This window comes from Musca autumnalis, unplaced genomic scaffold, assembly GCF_047663935.1.
Source record: "Musca autumnalis isolate F117 unplaced genomic scaffold, ASM4766393v1 scaffold_5, whole genome shotgun sequence".
Lineage (NCBI taxonomy): Eukaryota > Metazoa > Arthropoda > Insecta > Diptera > Muscidae > Musca > Musca autumnalis.
The window spans coordinates 80,050,871-80,076,058 of NW_027412088.1; the positions used below are offsets into that span (position 1 = coordinate 80,050,871).

Sequence of the window (25,188 nt, forward strand, 5' to 3'; positions counted from 1 at the left end):
ATAGCTCCCATATGTATTTTCGGCCGATTTCCTGTATTTTATGCACCAAGCACGCTATATATGTCCAATTTCGCTGAAATTTGGAACGTGTTACAAAAATTGGTCTAGAAATAAATGTGCCAAATTATATCGAAATCGGTTCAGATTTGGATATAGCTCCCATATATATTTTCGGCCGATTTTCCGCATTTGATGCACCAAACACTGTATATATGTCCAATTTCGCTGAAATTTGGAATGTGTAACGGAATTTAGTCTAGACATAAATGTGCCGAATGATATCGAAATCGGTTCAGATTTGGATATAGCTCCAATATATATATTCGGCCGATTTTCCGCATTTGATGCTCCAAACACGCTATATATGTTCAATTTCGCTGAAATTTGGAGGGTCTGACGGGATTTGTTCTAGAAATAAATGTGCTAAATTATATAGAGATCGGTTCAGATTTGAATATAGCTCACATATATATTTTCGGCCGATTTCCTGTATTTTATGCACCATGCACGCTATATATGTCCAATTTCGCTGAAATTTGGAACGTGTTACAAAAATTGGTCTAGAAATAAATGTGCCAAATTATATCGAAATCGGTTCAGATTTGGATATAGCTCCCATATATATTTTCGGCCGATTTTCCGCATTTGATGCAACAAACACTGTATATATGTCCAATTTCGCTGAAATTTGGAATGTGTAACGGAATATAGTCTAGACATAAATGTGCCAAATCATATCGAAATCGGTTCAGATTTAGATATTGCTCCTATCTATATTTTAGGCCGATTTTCTGTATTTGAAGCTCTAAGCACGCTATATGTGTCCAATGTCGCTGAAATTTGGGATGTCTGACGGACTTTGTTCCAAAAATAAATGTGACAAATTATATCGAGACTGGTTCAGATTTAGACACACTACATATGTCCAATTTCACTGAAATTTGGAAAGCGTGTCGCAATTCGTTCTAAAAATAAGTGGGACAAATTATATCGATATCGGTTCAGATTTGAATATAGCTCCCATATATATTTTCGGCAGATTTTCTGTATTTTATGCACAAACTGTGAATGTGAGACGGGATTTGGTCTAAGAATAAATTTGACGAATTATATCGAGAGCGGTTCATATAGGAATATAGCTACTCATATATATTTTCGGTCGTTTTGATGTTTTTGTTACGTATGTTCAATTTCAATGAAATTTTGAAGACTTAGCAGTCAGTAAAAGTCATCATTATTTACAAAAGTACTTATAGTCGGAAAGGAATTTACCAAAGCTACAGCTATTAAGTATCATGTCTTTGAGAGACTTCTTAAGATTTATGTTTTATTATGATATATATTAGGAATACTTATAGGCGGAAAGGCTTTCGGAGGAGTGTTACCTCCTGAACATACAAAAATACCATAGTAGCTCCATAACAACCCTGAATAGGTATATAACGCCTTCATATCTCCTATATTTATTCGTTAAAATATTAAAAACGTTATAATAATTCTGGCATTCCATTATAATTTATCGTAGTCGGGGCAGCAAAGCGCACAGGGTTCAGCTAGTAATCTATATATATAAAATTGAAATTTGTTTGTCTGTTTGTTTGTTAGTTTGTGCCTTATAGGCTCGAAAACCGTTGAACAGATCTTACTGAAATGTTTAGGATACATTGCTACATGACCTGGAATGAAAATAGGCTATATAATTTTTTGAAATTTCGCGTTGATCTGGAGATATATCATCAAAACCGGAGGTACCTCCAAAAAATTTAGATTTTGTATACAAATATCTTTAGAACTATTACAAATACAATCTCTAAATTTTGTATGTGTGACGGAATTTGGTGTAGAAATAAATTTGCTAAATTTTATTCAAATCGGTTCAGATTTGGATATAGCTTCCACATACATATATTTTCGGCCGATTTCCTTATTTTATGCACCAAACACGCTATATATGTCCAATATCTTTAGAACTATTACAGATACAATCTCCAAATTTTGTATGTGTGACGGAATTTGGTGTAGAAATCGGTTCAGATTTGGATATAGCTCCTATATATATTTTCTGCCGATTTCATGTATTTGAGGCACCAAACACGCTATTTATATCAAATTTCAATGAAATTTGGAATGTGTGGCGGAATTTGTTTTAGAAATAAATGTGCCAAATTATATCGAAATCGGTTCAGATTTGGATGTAGCTCCCACATATATAGTCGGCCGATTTTTCGCATTTGATGCACCAAACACGCTATATATGTCCAAATTCGCTGAAATTTGGAACGTGTGACTTGGTCTAGAAATAAATGTGCCAAATTATATCGAAATCGGTTCAGATTTGTATATAGCTCCTGTATATATTTTCGGCGATTTCCTGTTTTTTATGCACCAAACTCGCTATATATGTCCAATTTCGGTGAAATTTGGAATGCTTAACGGGATTTGGTCTAGACATAAATGTGCCAAATTATCGGTTCAGATTTGGATATTGCTCCTACATATATTTTCGGCCGATTTTCTGTATTTGATGCATCAAACACGCTATATGTGTCCAGTGTCGCTGACATTTGGGATGTCTGACGGAATACGTTCCAAAAATAAATGTGCCAAATTGTATCGAGACCGGTTCAGATTTGGACACATTATATATCTCCAATTTCACTGAAATTTGGAAAGCGTGACGGAATTCGTTCTAGAAATAAATGGGACAAATTATATCGAAATCGGTTCAGATTTGAATATAGCTCCCATATATATCTTCGCCTGGTTTTCTGTATTTTATGCACAAAACTCGCTATGTATGTTCAATTTCAATGAAATTTGGAATGTGAGACGGGATTTGGTCTAAAACTAAATTTCACAAATTATATCGAGATCGGTTCATATAGGTATATAGCTCCCATATATATTTTCGGTCGATTTCATGCTTTTGTTACATATGTTCAATTTCAATTAAATTTTGAAGACTTAACAGTCAGTAGAAGTTATCATTATTTACACAAGTACTTATAGTTGTGAAGGAATTGACCAAGGCTACAGCTATTAAGTATCATATCTTTGAGAGACTTCTTAAGATTTATGTTTTATTATGATATATCTAAATCATTAGGAATACTTATAGGCGGAAAGGCTTTCGGAGGAGTGTTACCTCCTGAAACATACAAAAATACCATAGTAGCTCCATAACAACCCTGAATAGGTATATAACGCATTCATATCTCTTATATTTATTCGTTAAAATATTAAAAACGTTAATATAATTATGTCATTCCATTATATTTTATCGTAGTCGGGGCAGTAAAGCGCACCGGGTTCAGCTATCTATATATATAAAATTGAAATTTGTTTGTACGTTTGTTTCTTTGTTTGTTTGTGCCTTATAGACTCGAAAACCGCTGAACAGATCTTACTGAAATTTCTAGGGTACATTGCTACATGGCCTAGAATAAAAATAGGCTATATCATTTTTTGAAATTTCGCGTTGATCTGGAGATATATCATCAAAACCGGAGGTACCTCCAAACAATTTAGATTTTGTATGCAAATATCTTTAGAACTGTTACAGATACAATCTCCAAATTTTGTATGCGTGACGGAATGTAAAAATAAATTTACCAAATTATATTCAAATCGGTTCAGATTTGGATATAGCTCCCACATACATATATTTTCGGCCGATTTCCTTATTTTATGTACCAAACATGCTATTTATGTCCAATTTCAATGAAATTTGGAATGCGTGACGGAACTTGGTCTGGAAATAAACATGCCAAATTATATCAAAATCGGTTCAGATTTGGATATAGCTCCCATACATATGGCGAAAACCAAAAATCCCTTTAATTGCATTTGAAAAAAATTAAAATTTTTTTTTTTGTGAGCACATCTACAATTTTTGGCATACAGGTTAAGAAAAAAATTCTGGTTTCAAATCTGTTCGCGTTTACAAAATTGGACGATGCGCGCAAAAGTTATAGCGGGTTTTATTCTAATATAAAGAAAAAATATTTAAAAATATCTTATTTGTTGTTATGAGAAAATGTATGCATAAATCGTTAACACACTGAAAGAAAAAGCTTCATAATATAAACGAAAACTTACGTTCCATCAATGAAATTTGTCATTGATTTTGAGCCAATGTAGAGCTTCATTGAATAAACGAAAAAAAGTTCCATTGAGTTTCATTGAAGTAAAATTAACGAATTTGTTCATTAATGCAATGAAACTCCTTCATTGATGCAATGAAACCTCTTCATTAATGCAATGAAACTTCTTCATTGATGCAATGAAACCTCTTCATTAATACAATGAAACCTTTTCATTAATGCAATGAAATTTCTTCATTAATGCCATGAAATACTTTCATTTATATAATGAAATATTTTCATTAGTGTAATGAAATACTTTCATTGATGTAAAGAAATACTTTCATTAATGAAATGAAGCCTTACGTTGGTTCAAAATCAATGGTACATTTCATTGATGTAACGTAAAATTTCATTTATGTTATGATGTCATTTCATACTCACGCAATGAATAAAAATGAAGCCAATGCTAAATATGTTTAATTCAGTTTATTGCAATTAGTTTTGACCATGGGTACAAGACGTCATTTTTAATTCCTTAGGTATTAACTACATACATTAATGAAACCATTGGTCGTTGTCATCTGTAAGTAAAATTGAAATAATAAACAATTTGCTAACTAAATAACTGGTTTTCTACACAATAACTTACCTTCATATTTTGCCCCTGAGTCATCCCCTGTGTACGTCCATTATTTTGGGATACAACGTACAAAATTCACATAAAACAACTGTACACATAAAAACTACATGAAAGAGTTTTAGTTTAATATTTGTATTTTGTTTTCACATTAAACACTTCATACCTACTTTCAACGAAGTTTATGATCCTATTGGGCGTTGTGTCACCAGTACGTAAAATTGAGAATCATAAAAAAATTTATTAATTTATTTGTCTTTTGTCGCTGGACACCTAGCTCTTGGCATTATCTCCGTCATTCCACTCTTCTTTAGATTTTCTATTGCTTACATCTTTTACAAAGAAAAAAAAAAAAACAAATAAATGAAAATTCACCTAAATAAACAAATGAATACATAAAACTTAACAGAAATAGTTTACCCAATAATTACATACTTACTTTTCTAAGTTAAAAACACAAATCGTAATTTTTTTTCATCCGCACTTGGCGGCGTTAGAATGTCAACTAAAACAACGTTGTTGAAAATTTGCTGATCAACTTAAGCCAGCTCTTATTGTTGTTTTGCCTAATCGTGTCTTCTGCTTGTTAAACGCACACACGCACATTCACACCGAACAGCTGGAATTTACTTCATAACAACAATGAAATACATAACAAGGAACAACAGAGAATAAAATACCGAGAGAATAAGCCTTGATACGCAAGCAGCGTTGTCAGTATTGGGGATTTTTCCCCAAATTGGGGAATTTTTATTTGAAATGGGGGGAAAAATTCGACTTGGGGAATTGGGAAAATGTTGAGGAAATCTGAAAAATATTTGGGGATTTTTGGGGAATTTCTTTTTTGACTAATTTGGTCTGTTCCTTTACTTTTGAAAGTGGTAAAACCGGAAAAAGTTGTAAATTGCTCCCATATGAATTGTATGGTGCCTGAAGTAAAGGAACGCTTTTCGAGTAAAAAGTGGTAAAACTTGAAGATTCTTGCACGTAAAGGAACAGAGCTATTACTTCAGATTATCTGATCTTTTTAGTTTCAATACGTGCGCATGCGTGACGCACAAATTACGTGCATCATATACTAACTGCTCGCAGCTGTAATAAGCTGTGTTCCTTTACTTACCTGAGGTTACCATTTTTATCATTTGTTACCATTTTTAACCTGCAAAGCGTTCCTTAACCCCGAAAAGTGGCAAAACTGGGAGCAATTTTTAAGAGAGTGAGAGGGGAGAGAGAGCGAAAATGGCTTTCTCTTCTACCACAGGCTACCAGCAAAATTTCTACAGGTAGAAAATGGCAGAACTGATTTTTCGACTTTTGTTTGACGAAAAACTGAAGAAAAAGTCGAACACTGACAAAACTCAATTAAAAACTGTGAAATAAAAGACGAAAATTGATTTTTTTATGTTTTTTTTCTGACATTGCTGCCGGATCTACCATTTTTCCGTTCCTTTACTTTTCTGGTAAAAATGTTCATGAGAGAGCAATTTTGACACTTTTCTCTTTTACCACTCTTACCATTAAAAAAGTAAAGGAACAAAGCTATAATTTATGACAGATTTGAAGTGTTATCATGTGGTTCGACGACTGACAGCGTACTAAAACAGTGGGTTGAATTGAAATAACATTTTCCATAATTTCTACTGCTGAAGAGGACTTAACTGCAGAAATGATTTCTGGATTGATGGGAAATGATGAAATAAAACTTTATTTAACATTCATGGCTTCAATTATAAAAGAGATAAATATGCTTAGGCCCTTTATTTTAATTTTTATTTATTTTATTCTTTTTGTAGTGCAATGTTGGCCGATTTTGGACAGATAACCCGTTTTTATTCCAAAAGTTTGCTTTAATAATTAAGTGTCAGATAAATAAAAAGAAACTTTTTGTTCCTTTTAAAATTTAAAGTGCGCCCAAAAACAAGAACAATTTGAGAGCAAGTTCAAATCAACCCATCCGATTTGAGTAAATTTGATGTATACAGACTGTTTTGTTTGAAATGGAATGGAAGATTGTTGCGTGTGCTTTTATTTAGCGTTGCTAAACGAGCGAAGACCAGAAAAAACGGACGTGATGAGTGGCCGGTTGACATCATTGATAGGGGTGTTGCCATTGATAGATCGGTCAGCTGACAGTTACTGGTTATTGGGCGCGTATCGTAATTGGTAAAATACAACTCTACCATGTCGTAAATTCAGCAAGGGAATGAGCCAAAAGGAAAATAAATAAACAGGAAAATTGTGGGAAAATGCCTGAGAAATCTCATGCCGGCGCCCGTGTTGGCAGTATTTAAAGAGAAAAATCAAGGAATTTGCCATTATTGTCAAGCGTCGCCTGTAGTAGTCTACACCAAGTGTTACCAATACCAGATTAAAACACATTTAAACCCAGTTTAATATAAAGTGAAGAGCAGTTTATTGGTGGCATATATTGTTCAAAATTTTGCCTTGTGTGATTTATGTCAGGTGTATGCAAACAGATATGTGAGTATTTTTGTGAGGGGAAAATCAAAAAAAAAATGGAATTTACAATTAGTATTTTCTTTGATTTTAAAGATTGTACCAGCCACCCAAAGCACGCTGTCCTGAAATGAGAATAAAAAGTTAATAAGTATTGTGAAACCCAGGTAACGATTTGATTATTAATATACTAACCGGATAAAAGGCTCCCAGTTGTGAAGCATTAAATCGGATTAATTGCCACCAAGAAACTCGCGCTTAAACTCCAAGATCCAATCTGAAAATCCAAATAGAAATGATGAAAAAATTGAAATTTATGATGAGGATGCGTGCAACATTTTATTCTTGGACCTTATAAGCTACAGTAATTAAATACTGACATTTATAATGCTAGAATTACTTAATCGAAATTAACTCTAAAACCTTAAATTTATTCTTGATCTTATATATTAAACCTAGTATAAGTTGTGTTGTCCTATTTAGTAGAATGTGTAAAAATTAGTATATGATTCCCTATTGTAAGGGTTATTAACGCCGTATAATTCTATTATTTTCGCAAGAGTAGGATTACCCTGTTACAAGTGAACTTTTAGATGCATATGAATATGTAATTTGGGACCAATAATGGAGAGGTCCAATTAACCCTTAAGAGAGCTCTTTTAGGAAGGTTTAGCTTAATTTATTTTTCTATAGTATATGGCTATATTTGCCTTATTCCGTTCGCTTTGTGTGATGTAATCTGAGGAAATGGTTTGCAGATATTTTATAACCGGTGTTAGTGATTTCCCCGTACCTTTTGATGTTTGCTTGTACAATAGGATTAAGAGAATGACCTTGTCAGTAAAGTATCTAAATGTTTAAAATCTTAAGGAAAATCTAATATGTTGAGCTAAATTTGTTTGTGAGAGTGGGAGTTAAGGTAATGTTATAGGGAGGTAAGTGTGTGTGGGAAACGGGGCCCTTTTGAATTAAGTATTTGTTTAACATGGAACTAAAGGGTCATAGTTGGGCGGGCTCAGTGTGGGGGCAATTTCCATCAAGCCCCCGTGTCATAGGTGTATGTAGTGTTTGTGATCGTTTTGTTTTGTGTTTATTTTGATCGACTTCACCAATTTTGATTGTTCTTCCCCGTCGTGCTAGTGGTGGCAGGGTTGAGAACCCCCTGAATGTGGCCATCGACTGAGCTAGGTGAACCCCACCATAGCGCCACTGTCGGCGGAATGCAACAAGATGTAATAACAAATCCCTGGTAATGCGAACTTTATTCCTTATTTTTCTTAAAGTAGGCTAATATGCATTTTCCCTGTACACTCAAATATTGAAACCATTTATAAAAAAATTAAGAAGATATTAAAAAAAAATAGTGGAATCGAACGAAAATGATTCGGCATATTTGCCATGAGGAGCCATGGACCTAGGCTTTATTTTTGACTTGTGCTTTTTTGAGTAAACAATTATTAAAGTTAAAAAGACCAGTGCCGAATATCTTAAACGCTGTTAATACAAATGCTGAAACCGATGCCTACAAATATGCAATTTTTTAAACTTACAAGCAATTTTACCCCAATATTCAATATTCAGAGGGTCAACGCAATTTTAGCTCTCTACGAACGTTTTTGGAACCAGTTGTCAACACAAAAATCTCCACGGATGTTTCCGAATCGCAATGGAGAAAATTATCATTAGTAAATTGGAGATGGTATTAAATATGCTTTCCGTTCCAACAAGTAATTCTTAAGTAGAAAGAGTCTTCTATTTTGAACCATATTCAGGAATAAAATGCAGTAAAAGTTACTAGAGTAAATAATCAATTTTCTAACAACTCAATTTGTTGTACAAATTTTGACCCACCTAAAGGAATTTTACAACTCATTCATTATAAAAAGTTATATATGTAAATCCAGTGAGACTAATGATTCTGAATCACTTGAAAGTGAAGTTTTCAGTATCGTTATTTTAATTCATATATAAGTGTATAGAATACTTTACAATATTAATGATATGAATTTCAATAGTAAAATAAGACTACTTTTGATTTTGTTGTAATTATTTGTTAAAAAATTTTTGGGGATTTTTTTGAGGAAATTCAATAAAATCTGGGGAATTTTGGGGAAAAGTTTTGGACAAGTTGGGGAAAAGAGGCTAAAAAATACTGGCAACACTGTACGCAAGTAGAAAAAATGAGACAAGCATTTTAATGAGAATGAATATGTATGTATATCAATGCCAATCGCTAGTAAAGCAAGTAAGGTATTTTTGTACAGTTACGCTGTTAGTGACGCTTCTGCAAATATTCGTACATACATATGTATGTTTCATGTATGTGATTCTATACACACATATGTATGTACGTGGCAGATTTATAAATGTGTGCCGTTTATGATCGTGGAAAATTAAAAACATTTGTTTAATAAAGAAAAATAATTAGAAGAAAAATGATAATTAAGGGTCATAATATAGATAAGATTTCATTATTACAGACCCTTTTTACATTCCGCAAAATAGTATTGGGGACTTCAGAATTGTTTCATTTATTTAATGAAACTGTTGCATTTATTTAATGAAAATGTTTCATTTATTCAATGAAACTGTTTCATTTATTTAATAAACCAATATCATTAAGTTTTGGAGCCAACTAAAAACATAAAATATATCCAATTTTCCACCATTTTCTTAAAAGATGTTTGAATACTAGTTTTTTTAAGCACATAATATTTAGCATAGTTTCAATACTCACATATTTTTTAAATTTAAAGAAATAAAAATTTTCATTACATCAATGAAATCCGTTTCATTTATTCAATGAAACCAAAAATCATTAACTTTTTGTTAATGTAAGTTTTCATAGCATTAACTAAACATTTCATTGTATTAATGTAACATTTCATAGCATCAATGAAAAATAATCAATGAAACCCGTTCATTGAGACAACGAAGCATTTTTCTTTCAGTGCAGCATTCCATACCTATTCGTAGATATTTAAATAGTTATTAAATTTATTATTATTTTCGCGGAAAATTAACAAACAACAAAAAAAAAAATTTAAGAAAATCCAAATTACCCTGTCCCAGAGTCCGTACAATCCCTCAGAAAATAAATTAAAAAAATATGCGGAATCTAGACAATGCGTATAACAATATGATACCAAATTTATAGAGATTGGGTACAGAAACTGCATACTTTAGCAACAACAAAAGAGAAAAACTTATTGTTGGAAAATATTTTTGCAAATATATTTTTTGGTTTGATTCCAAAAATGAGAAAAAAATATTTGGGAGTTCTCCAACTATTTCGCTAAAATCCCATACAATAATTAATGTGTACTGCTAAAACTTCATCAATAAATATGGTTTGCCATCGTGAAAGCATATTTGCTTACTGTGATAACTTATGAGGATAGGAAATTAGGGTAATATTGAAATTACAATCATTCAAAAAATGTGGAAATTAAAAAGCCTATTATTCGCGAATTAGTTAAAATCAGTTGATGCGCATCCGTTTTTGGATATAGCGAATCAATCTCTTTCAATATTTAAGCATATTTCGATGTTTCACTCAGCGGTCAAAGTGTGCCGCCAGTTGCATCACACAATGCAAAAAACCTTGAATTGGGTAAAAATCTCGCAATTTGCATACGATTTTGATGCGCATCCGGTTTCAGTAGCACCCATCAAAAATACGTCTATATACACATATTTCAAACAGATTCCTTAAGAACCGCGGATGTGCCTCCACATTCTATTTTTGGTAAAAAAATCCATATTACTCGCGAATCTCTGTAAATTATGACACGCGTTTTCGCAAATATTACAATCGCGTATAAAGGATTTTATTTACGTAAAAAAAATTAAGAAAATCGCGGGTTAGTACGCGGATTTGTCAAAATAAATTTTTGCTGATTTTCCTATTTTCAGGGTATCTATATCCGCGGGTTTAGGGGTTGGATTCGATCGCGGATGGGCTCATTAGATCCGTCGCGTAAAAAAACTAAATTCACGCGGGGTACAAAGGAAATTGAATGGCAGATGCAGCAAAATTGGTCAATCGCTCAAAATAAGGTTCTTGTGGATTGGTGCAAAGAAATTGTGAATAAAAGCAATCAAGGTGCTTCAGAAGACACTTATAAGATCGCCACAGACGAATCTTGGATCTATGCTTGGGAGCGCGAAACAAAAGAGGAATGGAGCGTTTGGGTCTTCGAAAGCGAGCCAAAACCAAGTTGTTCATGGAAGAAGACCTTCGAAGCAAATGGTCGCCTATTTCTTCGGCAAAACTGATCGTGTGGCGACTATACGGCTTGAGCAATGTAGGAGGGTTAATTCTGAGCGGTACACTACAATTTGTTTGCCTGAAGTCTCCAGAGAAATTTGAAAAACGAACAAGACAAGGCGAATCGTTCTGAATCATGACAATGCGAGCTTTCACACATTGATTCAAATCAGCGCCTGTTTGACCGGACAAAACGTGGAATTGATGGGTCATACGCCGTACAGTCAGTCCTTAGACTGACTTCCATACGGGAAAAATGTGCCTCATCAAAATAATGGCTTTTAACCTTAAGTATGTTTGGACGAAATCCGTTTCAGACAATTTAGAGTCCATTTAGCAATGTCCGTCTGTCTGTCTGGCTGGTTAGATGGAGCACACGATAACTTTCGAACAGATTAACCGTTCTGGCTTTCGTAATATTTTATCCAAATATAGTTTAAGTTCGAAGATGTGCCATATCGGTCCACTCCCTATGGTACCTCCCCCACAAAAGTGCAAAGTTTTCCGCAATAATTATGCTCACGATAACTCTCGAAAGGACTAACCGATTTGGTACATACTTTGCACATTGTAATATTTCTACCAGACATCAATTTCGATTACGGACTATGTCGGTCCACTTCTTCGGGTAATTACCACACAACATTTCGGAAAGGTGCAGTTTAGGAACACTATTCGATTTTTATACCCTCAGAGGGTATATACCCTGTCATACGGGAAATGGGCCTCATCGATATAATGGTTTTGACCCTAAGTACGTTTGTTCGAAATTCGTTTCAGACAATTAGGAGTCGATTTAGCAATGTCCGTCAATCTGTCTGGCTGGCTGGATGGTAACTTTCGAACGGATTAACCGATTTGGCCCAAAATGTGGCTTTCGTAATATTTTGTCCAAACTTAGTTTAGGTTCGAAGTGAGCCATATCGGTCCACTCCCTCGGGTACCTCCCCCACAAAAGTTCAAATTTTTTCACAACAATTATGCGCACTGTAACTCTCGAAGGGACTAACCGATTTGGTCCATACTTTGCACATCGTAATATTTCTACCAGACATAGATCAATTTCGAATACAAAGTACGTATCGGTCCACTCTTTTGGGTACCTACCAAACAAAATTTCGGAAAATTGAAGTGTAGGAGCACCTCTCGAATCGTTTTGATTTTTATACCCTCAGTATTTATGCTAACGCGGGAATATACACTTTCATACGGGTAAAATGTGATTTTAGACCCAAAGTATTTTGGAAGAAATCCGTTTCCGACAATTTGGAGTTGATTGAGCCATGTCTGTCCGCCTGTCTGTCTATCAGGCTGGATGGAGCCCACGATAACTTTCGAACGGATTAACCGATTTGGTCCAAAATTTGGCTTTCGTAATACTTTGTCCAAAAATGTTGTTCGAAGATAGGTTATATCGGTCCACTCCTTCCGGTAGCTCCCCACAAAAGTTCGAAAATGTTTGGAAAATTTGTGCGCACGATAACTCTTGAAGTGAGTAACCGATTTGGTCCATACTTTGCATATCTGAATGGTCCATATTTGCATATATGGTTCAATCGGTCCACTCCTTCGGGTAGCTCCCACACAAAATTTCGGAAAAGTTCGCTTTGATTTTTGTTCTAACAACTTGCATTCACCGTCCCCTATGCAACGGGACAAGTTTCATCAGGGGCAAGTCAATATTTCCTTAGAAAATAGCCTGAACATTGCAAAAAAACAGCTATGACACCGTGTGTAGTGCTTGGAGCGCAAGATAACTTTCCAACAGATCTGCCGATTCGGTCCAAAATTTTGCTTTGGTAATATTTTGTCCAAATTTAGTATAAGTTTCAAGACGAGCCATATCGGTCCACTCTTTCAGGTACTGGGGAAGGTACAAAAGTTCAAAATTGTTCGGAAAAATTGTTTGCACGATAACTCTTGATGAGGGTGACCGATTTGGTCCATACTTTACACATCCTAATATATCTACCCGATATAGATCATGGATCGAATATGGACTATATTTGTATACGCCTTCGGGAACCTCACACTCAAAGTTTCGGTAAAGTTCACTTTAAGACCTGTTTTCGTATCACTTTGATTTTTTGTTGAAGCAACTTGCATTCGCTGCCTCAATTACGACGGTAAAAGTTTTTTTCAGGGGCAAGTCCATACTTCTTGAGAAAACAGCCCGAAAGGTGTAAAACTTAAGTTTGAGGTTTCAGTTCGAAGTTGGACAATACCGGTCCACAAGTTCGATACTTCCACCCAATATTTAAAAAGTGACACTAAAATGGTATGCGCGATATCTCTTGAAAGGGGCAACCAATTTGGCCCAAACTTTGGATCTTCTAATATTTTGTCCAAATTTAGTTTAACTTCTACAATGGACCATTGTTGGTCCTCTCCTTAGGGAACCTCCCCGTCAAAATTTCAACATTTGTGTCTAAGTGTAGTTTAGGGTCTGCGCGAAGATCCTTTGGAAATGTATACCGATGTTGTTCGTTGTGGTCCTGTTTATAGCGATATTATGTTTTCCGTGGAAAAGTCCATGTTTCCTGGCATACAGATACAAAAGTTATACGATGACCCACTGAAATGACTAGTGTGCGCGATATCTATCGAAAAGATATAACTGCCAAAATAAGATCCACTTCCATAATGGACTATGTCGATCCAATCCTTCAAGTACCTCCTCCGCAACACTTTTGAACTTCGATCCTTACCCACATTTTTGTCGGCAAATACAAATGTCGAAAAAAATTCTTAAAAGACCCCAAATACATTCAATCTATCCGTAGATAAAAGATTCAATTCTCATAGGCTGAAGGTATATCTCAGTCGGCAACTGATAGTTTTTTACTTGTTTTTTAATAAGAAGTAAAAATCTCAACACTTTGAGTTACCACCCTTTTGTTGAACAGGTGCGATATGTCTACATTTGTATGTCTTCTAAATTGATTTTGCTTTTGGCAGCTGCCCACGTCACGGAAAAACTACTTTTCTGTCAAATATTGTTTTGTGTAACAGAAATTGAGTACATATGATTTGGAAATCGATTTTCTTTTTTGTCGCAGAAGTAATTTTAAAGTTAGTTAGCATTTTCACATAAGGAAATCATAGAAATTGAAATAAATTTGCTCTGATGTATCTATATATATATATATATATATATAAATGAGCTTGGTGATAAGTGACTGACTGACTGACTGACTCATCATCAACGCCCAGCCAAAACGGCTAAAGCTAGGAGCTTGAAATTTTACCAGTGGGTCACTGTTGATGCAAATGTGCGAGATAAGGCCGGATTTTAGAAAATTCGTCCTGGAACCACAAAAAATAACAACAACAAAAATCCTTATTTTTCATTATTATTACGTACTTATTCACTTAGTTAGCCCTCTGCAAGACATGTGTCAAATTAACAATGCTATAACTTCTTGATACCGTAAACGATCACACATAATTTCAAATGTTGTAGTTTACTTCTAGGCGCACTTATTTTATCGTAAACCACTAAATAATAGAAAGACAAAGACAAACCGATAACATAACAGGTGTCGCACAAAAGATTTTCATTCGTTAAAATCCAGTTAGAAAAAACGATTACAAACGATGCATTTGTAAAAATTTTGATTTTCAATTTAAAATTTAAACAAAAATTCTTTCAATAAATAATGTTGGGTTTGTTGAACAAATGAGTTGCTGTTGAAGACAACATTAGGGAAATAAATTCAGAAATCGGCCAGAAATAATAACTACTAAAAACTGTATGGACCTGACTTTTTGGTAATAACTAAATGTTTGCAAATCAATGAAAGTGCAATAAAATTGTGCATATTACTACGATTTATTTCCAATTAAGAATTTTATCGTATATGGAGATGTACAGTCATAACTATTCAATTTTCAAAATCTGTAATTTGAAGAAAACGCTAAATAATTAATGAAATCAATAATAGGCCTCAAACCAGAGACAAAAGATTGGTTCTGCAATTGAAAACGATTTTGGAGTATGTGTGTTACGTGAAAAAGGCAGAAAAGTATTACATAACAAGTATTCATCACGAAGGGTTAGGAAAAAGTTCTCTCCCCGCAAAATATAAAGCAACGAATCAGATTTGCTACTAAGAAGATTTCAAGCCCGTTAAAGTACTTTGATGACGTTATATTTTCTGATGAGATGAAAATTATGTTGCACTATTACGACGGAACCCAAAAAATATGGCGCAACCCTCTCACAGCCCTGGAAAATAAAAATGCAATACATACTGTAAAGTTCGGAGAACTGTAAGTTATGGTATGGGCATAGACAAATGAAGTGTATCGACAAAGGATTACTCATGTTGACAACAACATTTTTCCAAGTCGATTTTTGAGAAAAATTGCAAGATTTTCTTTTACATCTGAGGATGTAGATTCCGTCAAAAACTAACCCCATACAGTTTTTGTTAGAACAAAATGTTTTAAAATTGTGTTTTTAATTGAGTTGTTCTGTAATCGAACTCGATGTTAACAAATGAATGGTATAGACAAAGGATTACTCATACGATTTGTTCCTAGGTTTTACCATTTTTGAGATATAGAAGTTCAGGTCACAGTTTTAGGTTTTTTGTTAAGTTTTCGCGAGTTTGCTTGAAAACGGCAAGTATTGTCAAAATGGGACTAAAAAAAATTTATAGCTGTGAAAATTTCGTAATTTTTTCCTAAGTTGTACCATTTTTGCGATATATAAGTTAAAGTAGGGAAATTGCAGTCATGACATTGTTTCATATGGAGACGATACAGTCAGTGAACTGTCCTAATCTGAACATCTATATCTTAAAAATGGTAAAACCTACAAAAATATCATAAAGGACAATTTTGTAGAGAATTTTCGATGCTACAACATTTTCTTTATTCCATTTTGATAGGGCGTGAAAACCTAAAAACCCCCAAAAAATGTGAACTTTGACCGTGATTTATTTAAAAAACGCTCAGCCGATTTGTTTTATTCCCAGGTGTAAGCTCCTTTCATTTAATGTTGGTTCAAGAGAACGGCATCATGTTATATGCTGCTAACCGACCCAAACAAAAATACTCAAAATACTCATTGTTTTTCGAAGGCGATTTAAAAAAATGCAAGATTTTCATTTATACATTTATCTGAGGATGTAGATTTCGTCAAAAACTAACCCCATACAGTTTTTGTTTGAACAAAATATTATTACAATTGTATTTTTAATTCATTTGTTCTGCCAACAAACTCAATGTTAATAAAATTGGTGAGAGCAGTCCTTTATCTATACAATCCGTTTTTCTGTGGCATGGGGTTGTATATAAAGCAAGGGCCTTCGTAAAATACGGATTTCGGAGGAAAAATTAAAATTATTTAATCGACAACGTCAAAATTGGGTTTTTGGACACTGAAAATTATAATATAAACTCTACCAATACAAGACAGTCTGGACAAACGTAAATCTTATTTACGTAGTACTTGGTTGTTATACAACTACAACGAAGACATTGACACTAAAGTCCAAATATTAACCCCATTGAAAATTTATGGGTTCATCTGAAGACAGAAGTCGGGAATAAGACAGCCCACTAATATGAGAGGCTTATTAAAGATCAATGGCACAAATACCAATAAAATATGACATTTCGAATTGTATTTTTTTAAATCCCAGGAGTTTACAAGCTGTAATTGATGCCCAAAGTAGGTATACGTTATATTAAGACCAACTTTTCCTGAAAGTCCCGATACGATAAATGTTATACAAATAAAATTTGTATAACATTTAGATAATTAAAAGTCAAATGTATACATTTTTCGCAGAATGATTTCTTCGGACATCCTCAATGTTCATTTGAAAAAGAATGACAAAAATCGTCCAACCCTAATAATGTACATACAAAATGTATATGCAAAGTTTCAACGCATATGTAAAAACATATCGTGTAAAGTATCCATTACATATGTACATAACACATATTTAAAATTACAACGAAAATAAATACATTTCTGCTCTGCAGAAAAATTGCAATTTTCAATACATTTACTATTCAGTGAAATAAATCTGCGTTTTTGAATAATGGTTATTGAATGATTCAAGTATAGTAGATTTCTATTAACGCTGAATATTTTAAGACAAAATAATTAATTAATGGCCTGTTTCTCTAAGATGATTCGAAATCAAATCCGTTCGAATTACTACCAACCAAACTCCTGTTGTTGTAGAAAATATTTGTTTGACTGAAAACAAACATGACTCAAAAATTTTTATATATCGTATTCATGAAACTGGCCATAAATCTTCTTATGATAAAGTTTGTCGATTTTAGAATTTTTTGTTATACCCTACACCATACTGTGTTAAGGGGTATTATCAATTTGTGCATTTGTATGAAACATGCAAAAGGAAACGAAATAGGTCAATGGTTCCTTTCACATTCTGAGTTCATTTATACGTGCCCGTCCATCCGTTGATGCACTTTTGTCGCATTTATTATCCTATCCGCAATTTTGACCAAAGGACTATAGCTATTGCTTTTGACGAGAATCGGTTGAGATTTGGATATAGCTCCCATATATTCTCCCGATTCCGTATATTTTATCCACCAAACAACTATTTTATAACAAATGTGTAATGAAATTGGTTCAGTAGTGCGATTCACTAACTAATTTTTTGAGTTACCGACAATTGTCGGTAAAATTAAAATGCTTATCATGTCGGTAATTACCGATGTTTTTCGGTAAGTAAGCGATGAATAAAATGCAGTCGTAAAGTTATACCGATAGGAACAGTGTTGTCAACTTTTATTTGAACTTTTCATTTATAATTATGCGTTTTAATTTTACCGATTTTTGTGTGTAACTCAAAAAATTTGTTAGAGAATCGCACTACAGATTTGGATATAGCTCCATAAATTTGAATTCCTAATTACTGCTTGATATGTTTAAGACATTGTCATTGTTTGCACTTATTTTTAATGCCAATAATACTGTAAGTAAGCAGATAATCGAGCCATGTTTAATGAAATACTGCTTAGTGTAGTACAATTCAACTGTTTTGCCCTTCCGAGGAACATTGAAGTGACGGTTGAGCTAAGTACTTTCATTACTAAAGGGATTTAGTTATGCCATATTCGAAGTAGTGTAGGGTACCAAATGTTAAAGGAATATGTAGTTTTAACAATAGTGGTTGAGAATATAGTTTTAAAAATACTACGGCCCACATTTTTCGAAAACAGATTTTTGCCGTTGATAGCTTCTAGCTACTTCTTCGCGACATCAATAAAGCAAAATTAACACTAATCGATTAATGTAGTTCTATTTGAAAAACACAGGTATGATTTTTAGAAAGAATATGTGGTAAAACCTTAAACTGTCGTACTTTACTGGATAAAGAATTTGTAAATAGGAACGGGTGAAACTATACTCTGCATTTCAATTTATTTATTTATTATCGTCCTTTACATTCGTGTTAATTCTCCGCTAACGAAGTAGCGGGCACTTGCTAGTACATACATATATGGAGTTCATAGTTAATGATATTGATTGCATGTGAGCCAATCCAACAAGGAATGGCTGAACTATTATAATGGTCAAAGGAGGTTAGAAACATATAACTTCAATGTTATCCGGGTGTACTCTTTGGTATGACAGAAATCGATATTTGCCAATTTTAGAATGACGGATTAAATAAAAGCAAACCGACACATTCTTTTAAATTATGTTTACATTTTCACTTTATGATTTTCATTAATATATCTACTTTAAATGTGAATTTAATGTAAAAACAAGTAAGCTAAGGCTATAGTCGGACAGCGCCGACAATACGATACCCTACACCACTACCCTGCGAGTTAGCTTTCAGCAAATCAAAGTTTCATTTTGACAAATAAGCTCATTGTAAGAAATAAATTTTTAGAGTCTGCAACCTTATCACATTAAGTTTAGTTTTTCATTTAAGTTTCCACAAACAATACAGAAGGGACATGGCGTGCACCACGATTCATATTACAGCAATAGTATGGGGCCTTCTGTTTATCGCCGAGTCCGAAAAGCATGTCTTAAAACACCACCTGTAGAGAAGTTGTACATGGTTAAAATACTCAGAAAATTTCGCCAACTTTACTGAGGGGTATTTTGCCATCGTTGGAAATTTGATGTTTGCTGGCCGGGAATCGAAAGCCCGACCTTCAGCGTGCAAGGCGGGTGTGCAAACAATTGTACCATGGTGGCACCAATAAGTAATTTTAGAACGGACATTTAGTCTGGACCTAATTTTTTTGCATATTTTGACATATTTGCTAAACCATATGCAAGACTTTGTGTCCTAAATATCCCATCGAATTGGCTGAAAGTTTGTATTAAGTATTCGTTCATCACAATTTTCGACCTGAAATTTATCGGTATAGGTCTTCATATAGCTTTTCATTCTAAATTTGTTGGTATAGGTCCATGCCTTCAAATAGTCCGCATAGAACCGTACCTCCCGATATCCGGTATTTTGAAGGTTGTGGCCTCAATATCAAACTGAAATGGCTGACATTTTGTATTCAGTCTTCGTTGGAGGTAAAAAAACGTTCCACCTAAAATTTGTCGTTATATGTCCACGTCTTCATATAGCTCCCATAACCAGAACCTACCGATTTTCTGTACTTTGAAGGTTATGGTCTCAATATCCCTCCGAATTGGCTAAAATTTGGTATTAAGTCTTCATTGGGGGTATTAAACTTTCCATCTGAATTTTGTCGGTATATGTCTAGGCGTTCATATAGTTCCATACAACGAAAGCCCTTATTTTCGACATTTTGAAGATTGTGGCTCTGGTTAAAGATTTCTCTATTTTATTGACTTGTCTGAAGTGAATTTCAAACAGAAAAATGTACACATAAACATTTTAGAAGATATAATTGAAATATATATTTAGCATACGAAAATATGTGAAATACAGAAATTTCCCATATGCAAAAATAATATTTGCATATGCATAATTTATACATTTCGCATATTTTTGCATATGTGATATATTTCGATTGGAATTTAATTAGAAGCCAAAAATATGCAAATTTTACAAAAATAGGTGTTGCATAAAATTCCGCTGTCTACATATCATTGAGCTGATATTAATCGGGGTGCTCTCATTGATATGAGAGAACGCTCCCTTGTCCCTACTGGGATGTTTGTGGAACAATTATATACAGTACATTTTAAGAAATATTCTTAAATTTGAAAATTGGCGTTGATTAGCAATTTCTGCTACATCTTAAAATTTTGGACAATTGGACAGGTAATATGATAGGGTTCCACGCAATTTGTAAGAACTGGGAATTTGTCTGTCATGATAGAGACAATTTGTAGCATGGGAGGAAGATGTGGTTCTCTTCACAAAACTCATTATATCTTAGGTAGTAGGTCCGTTACCAAGCACACATATTATTGCAATTTTCATCAGAGGAAAGATGGGTAGTTAATTTTTCATATATAGGCGACTTTTCCGGTATATGGCCACCAGGGATTCAAATATGGACCAAAAATAAAATGTTTTTATTTAGCATATAAAAGTAATGGTCCATTGCACCCGCTAAATAATATCAGATCATCATCAAAAATTGTAGGCATCTTCTTCGACCTAAACCCCCAACCTCGTGCAAAATTTCGTGACTATTGATCTATAATTGCGACCTCTAGTATGCTTTTGATTACATTACAAGCAAAACACTGGATATATTAGGCTGTAACTCTGTTATCTGACCACATAAATCAACAAAATTGGCATTTATTGAAAGGGCAAGAGTTGTCCTTCCAAATATTATTTATGTGGGCGGAATGTGTGGTACAGGAATAAAGATATTACCGGTATATTAAAAATTTTCACAATTTTCACACAAAAGTTGTGGTCCATTTAACCCTCTAAACCAGGGTTTCGGAGACGGAGTCGGAGTCGGAGTCTACGAGTCGGAGTCGAGCAATTTTGCTGGAGTCGGAGTCGGAGTCTGAGTCGAAAAAAATATCTCGACTCCGACTCCGGGCAAAAATTTTTTTCAACGTTATAGAAATATAACATTAAATTCGGCACACCAATATTTTTTTCAAAAATCATTATTTTAAAAGAAAGCTTTAAGAAAACATACATACAAACGGTATATTATACTAAGTTATAGGACAATTCACAGGATATTTACTATCCTCTGAAGTCTACTCTACTCATCCCTATTTTGTTGGTCCGATTGACACCTTAAATTTTTGCAAACAAAAGTAAAGTATCTATTACAATCTCTTTTGCCAGAAGGCTTACTGGTCTTCTCACAAAAGTCCACTGGTCCTCTGATATATTTTGTATGAAAAGTCATCCTTGTATTTTATTAAAGGGATTGTGGTATCTATGGGAAATCCTACTGAATACCCTGTGTCACAAAATGGAAGTCAAGGAAGGTCTGGTGTGCAAAATTCCCTTTCGTATGAAAACCCATATTGAGTATATTAAGAACCCCAAAGGATTACATAGCTGAAATTTCTGGGTTATGACGTAATCAATTTTTTGATTGACCCCCAACAATGATTGACAAAATAGCTTGATATCTCTGTTTGGAGATATTATCTCATCATTTTGAGTCTAATATATGGTCCTTCTACCTTAGTTCCTTCCATGTCCTTTTTGTTCAAGAACTGGAAAAGTAACACAAGATTAAATTTTATACAAAAATGTTCACCGAACATTTTATGTAGGATCAGTAGTGGAATTCTGTAACTCATTTTCTGAGTTACAGACAAAAGTCGGTATAATTAAAACGCAAAATTATGAATGAAAATTGTAAGAAAAGTTTGACAACATTGTTGCTATCGGTAGGACTTAGCAACAGCTTTATTTTCGTTGTTAACTTGCCGAAAATTTTCGCCAATTACCGAAATTATAAGCATTTTAATTTTACCTGTTTTTGTCGGTAACTCAAAAAATGGATTACAGAATTCCACACAAAAGTTTAAAATGTGTGCGATAAATTTTAGTTTAAGGGGTGATTCCTACATGTAAATTTCTGAAAAAAGGATAAATATCATAGAATATGTGGTCAAATTTTCAAGTCGATTGGAGAAATTTCGGGGGGCTAAGCACATTGGCTTACATCCAGTTTAAAACTTGGCCATGAATTGCTTATAATTTGTTTCGCATTTAGTACTTATGATTTGTAGTACCCCTTTATTTTCATATTTCCATATCCCGTTCAGAATATACTCGTGCAAAAAAAACGTAAAAACTGTCTTACTTTTTTCAATATAGATATGACCTTTACTTCATATTTATGTTCCTTAGTTGAGTATTATTTTCAAACGAATGACCTTTCTTAAGAATATGTAAGGAAAAACCAACTGATTAGCCTATATAGGCCAAAAAATAGTAAGAAGTTAAACATTTGTGCCATTTTCTTAATTTTAGTGTTACGGCAATTCACTCTCGGAGTCGACCCGGAGTCGGAGTCGGAGCCGGAGTCGTGAAAAAAACTGGTCTGGAGTCGGAGTCGGAGTCGAGCCAAAAATACCTCGACTCCGAAACCCTGCTCTAAACATCATTCGATCACCATCTCAAACTGCAAGCTTCTTCTTTGTCATATAATCTTACATTATTTAAAATTTCGAGGCGATCGGACTATAATTGCGACATACAGAGCCGCTACAAAATCGGATAAAAATTTTGTTTTTGGTCCATTTCACCCGCTAAATATTTCTCGATCATCACCAATAAGAATAGGGATCTATTCTGGCCTGAACCCGACCTCCATACAAAATTTCGTGACGATCGGTCCATAATTGCGGCCTGGAGCGTGTTTACAATTTATAATGGACAGACGGACGGACGGACAGACACACATCTCAAAATTGCTTTATCTCGTCGAGATATGTAGATTGGTATACCACATTGGGGGTCTCCGACGAATATTTCGCGGTGTTACATGAATTTTTACCAAAACAAACTTATACACTGAAAGAAAAAGCTTCATAATATAAAAGAAATCTTACGTTCCATCAATGAAATTTGTCATTGATTTTGAGCCAACGTAGAGCTTCATCGAATAAACGAAAAAAGTTTCATTGAGTTTCATTGAAGTAAAATTAACGAATTTGTTCTTTATTGCAATGAAACTTCTTCATTGATGCAATGAAATATCTTCATTAATGAAATGAAACTTTTTCATTGATGCAATGAAACCTCTTCATCAGTGCAATGAAACTTCTTCATTGATGCAATGAAACCTCTTCATTAGTACAATGAAACCTCTTCATTAATGCAATGAAACTTCTTCATTATTGCAATGAAATACTTTCATTAATATAAGGAAATACTTTCATTAATACAATGAAATACTTTCATTAATGCAATGAAATATTTTCATAAGTGTAATGAAATACTTTCATTAATGTAAAGAAATACTTTCATTAATGCAATGAAGCCTTACGTTGGCTCAAAATCAATGATATATTTCATTGATGTAACGTAAGATTTCATTTATTTCATGAAGTCATTTCATACTCACATAATGCATAAAAATTAAGTCAACGCTAAATATGTTTAATTCATTTTATTGCAATTAGTTTTGACCATGGATACAATACGTCATTTTTGATTCCTTAGTTATTAACTAAATACATTAATGATACCATTGGTCGTTGTCATCTGTAAGTAAAATTGAAATAATAAACAATTTGTTACTAAATAACTGGTTTTCTACACAATAACTTGCCTTCATATTTTGCCGCTCAGTCATCCCCTGTGTACTTCCATGATGTTGGGATACTGCATACAAAGTTCACATAAAACAACTGTACATATAAAAACTACGTGAAAGAGTTTTAGTTTAATATTTGTATTTTCTTTTCACATTAAACACTTCATACCTACTTTCAACGAATTTTATGATCCTATTGGGCGTTGTCACCATTAAGTAAAATTGAAAATCATAAAAACTGTTAGTAATTTATTTGTCTTTATTTGTCGCTGGACACCAAACTCTTGGCATTTTCTCCGTCATTCCATTCTTCTTTAGATTTTCTATTGCTTGCATCTATTACAAAGAGAAAAACCAAATAAACGTAAATTCACTTGTATAAACAAATGAATACATAAAACTTAACAGAAATAGTTTGTCCAATATTTACATACTTACTTTTCTAAGTTAAAAACACGAATCGTAAAATTTTTATTCATCCGCACTTGGCGGCGTTATAATGTCAACTAAAACAATGTTGTTGGCAATTTGCTGATCAACTTTTTGGCAGACAGGGTTGTTCTGCTTAATCTTGTTTTCTGCTTGTTAAACGCACACACGCACATTCACACCGCACAGCTGGAATTTACTTCATAACAACAATGAAATACATAACAAGAAACGACAGAGAATAACCCTGCCAGCAATTGGAAGTGAGTTTCGCACTCCTTCGCCTAAGAGGTCACTCCGGAGACACCCCAAGGAAGATAGTCGGTGAATTACACAAACAATTTCTATAGCCTTATTGTGATTACGTTTTATCGCGTAGGCCGACACTTCGGAGTGACTTCTGAGTGACTTCCAAGGCGATTGTTTACATTTATTTAATGATTCAACACATTTGAACAAATATAGAACATTTTCTATGTGATGATTATATGAGACGGTGGTGCAGTGGTAAGCACACTCGCTTTGCACTCTGAAGGTCCGGGTTCGCTTCCCAAGTCAGGCAAAAAACATCACATTTTTAAAATGATAAAATTAATGTAGGCGGAAATTGCAAAGAA

At 33.8% G+C, this 25,188-nt stretch overlaps 1 long non-coding RNA gene across 1 annotated transcript; it reads right to left on the reverse strand.

Annotated features, from left to right (window-relative positions):
- Positions 1-24,157: 24,157 nt before the first annotated feature.
- On the reverse strand, positions 24,158-24,636 carry LOC141406317 (uncharacterized). The gene is made up of 3 exons (XR_012413363.1): positions 24,581-24,636; positions 24,316-24,478; positions 24,158-24,251 (listed from the first exon to the last, which is right to left on the reverse strand). It is a non-coding gene; the product is annotated as an uncharacterized lncRNA (long non-coding RNA).
- Positions 24,637-25,188: the final 552 nt, after the last annotated feature.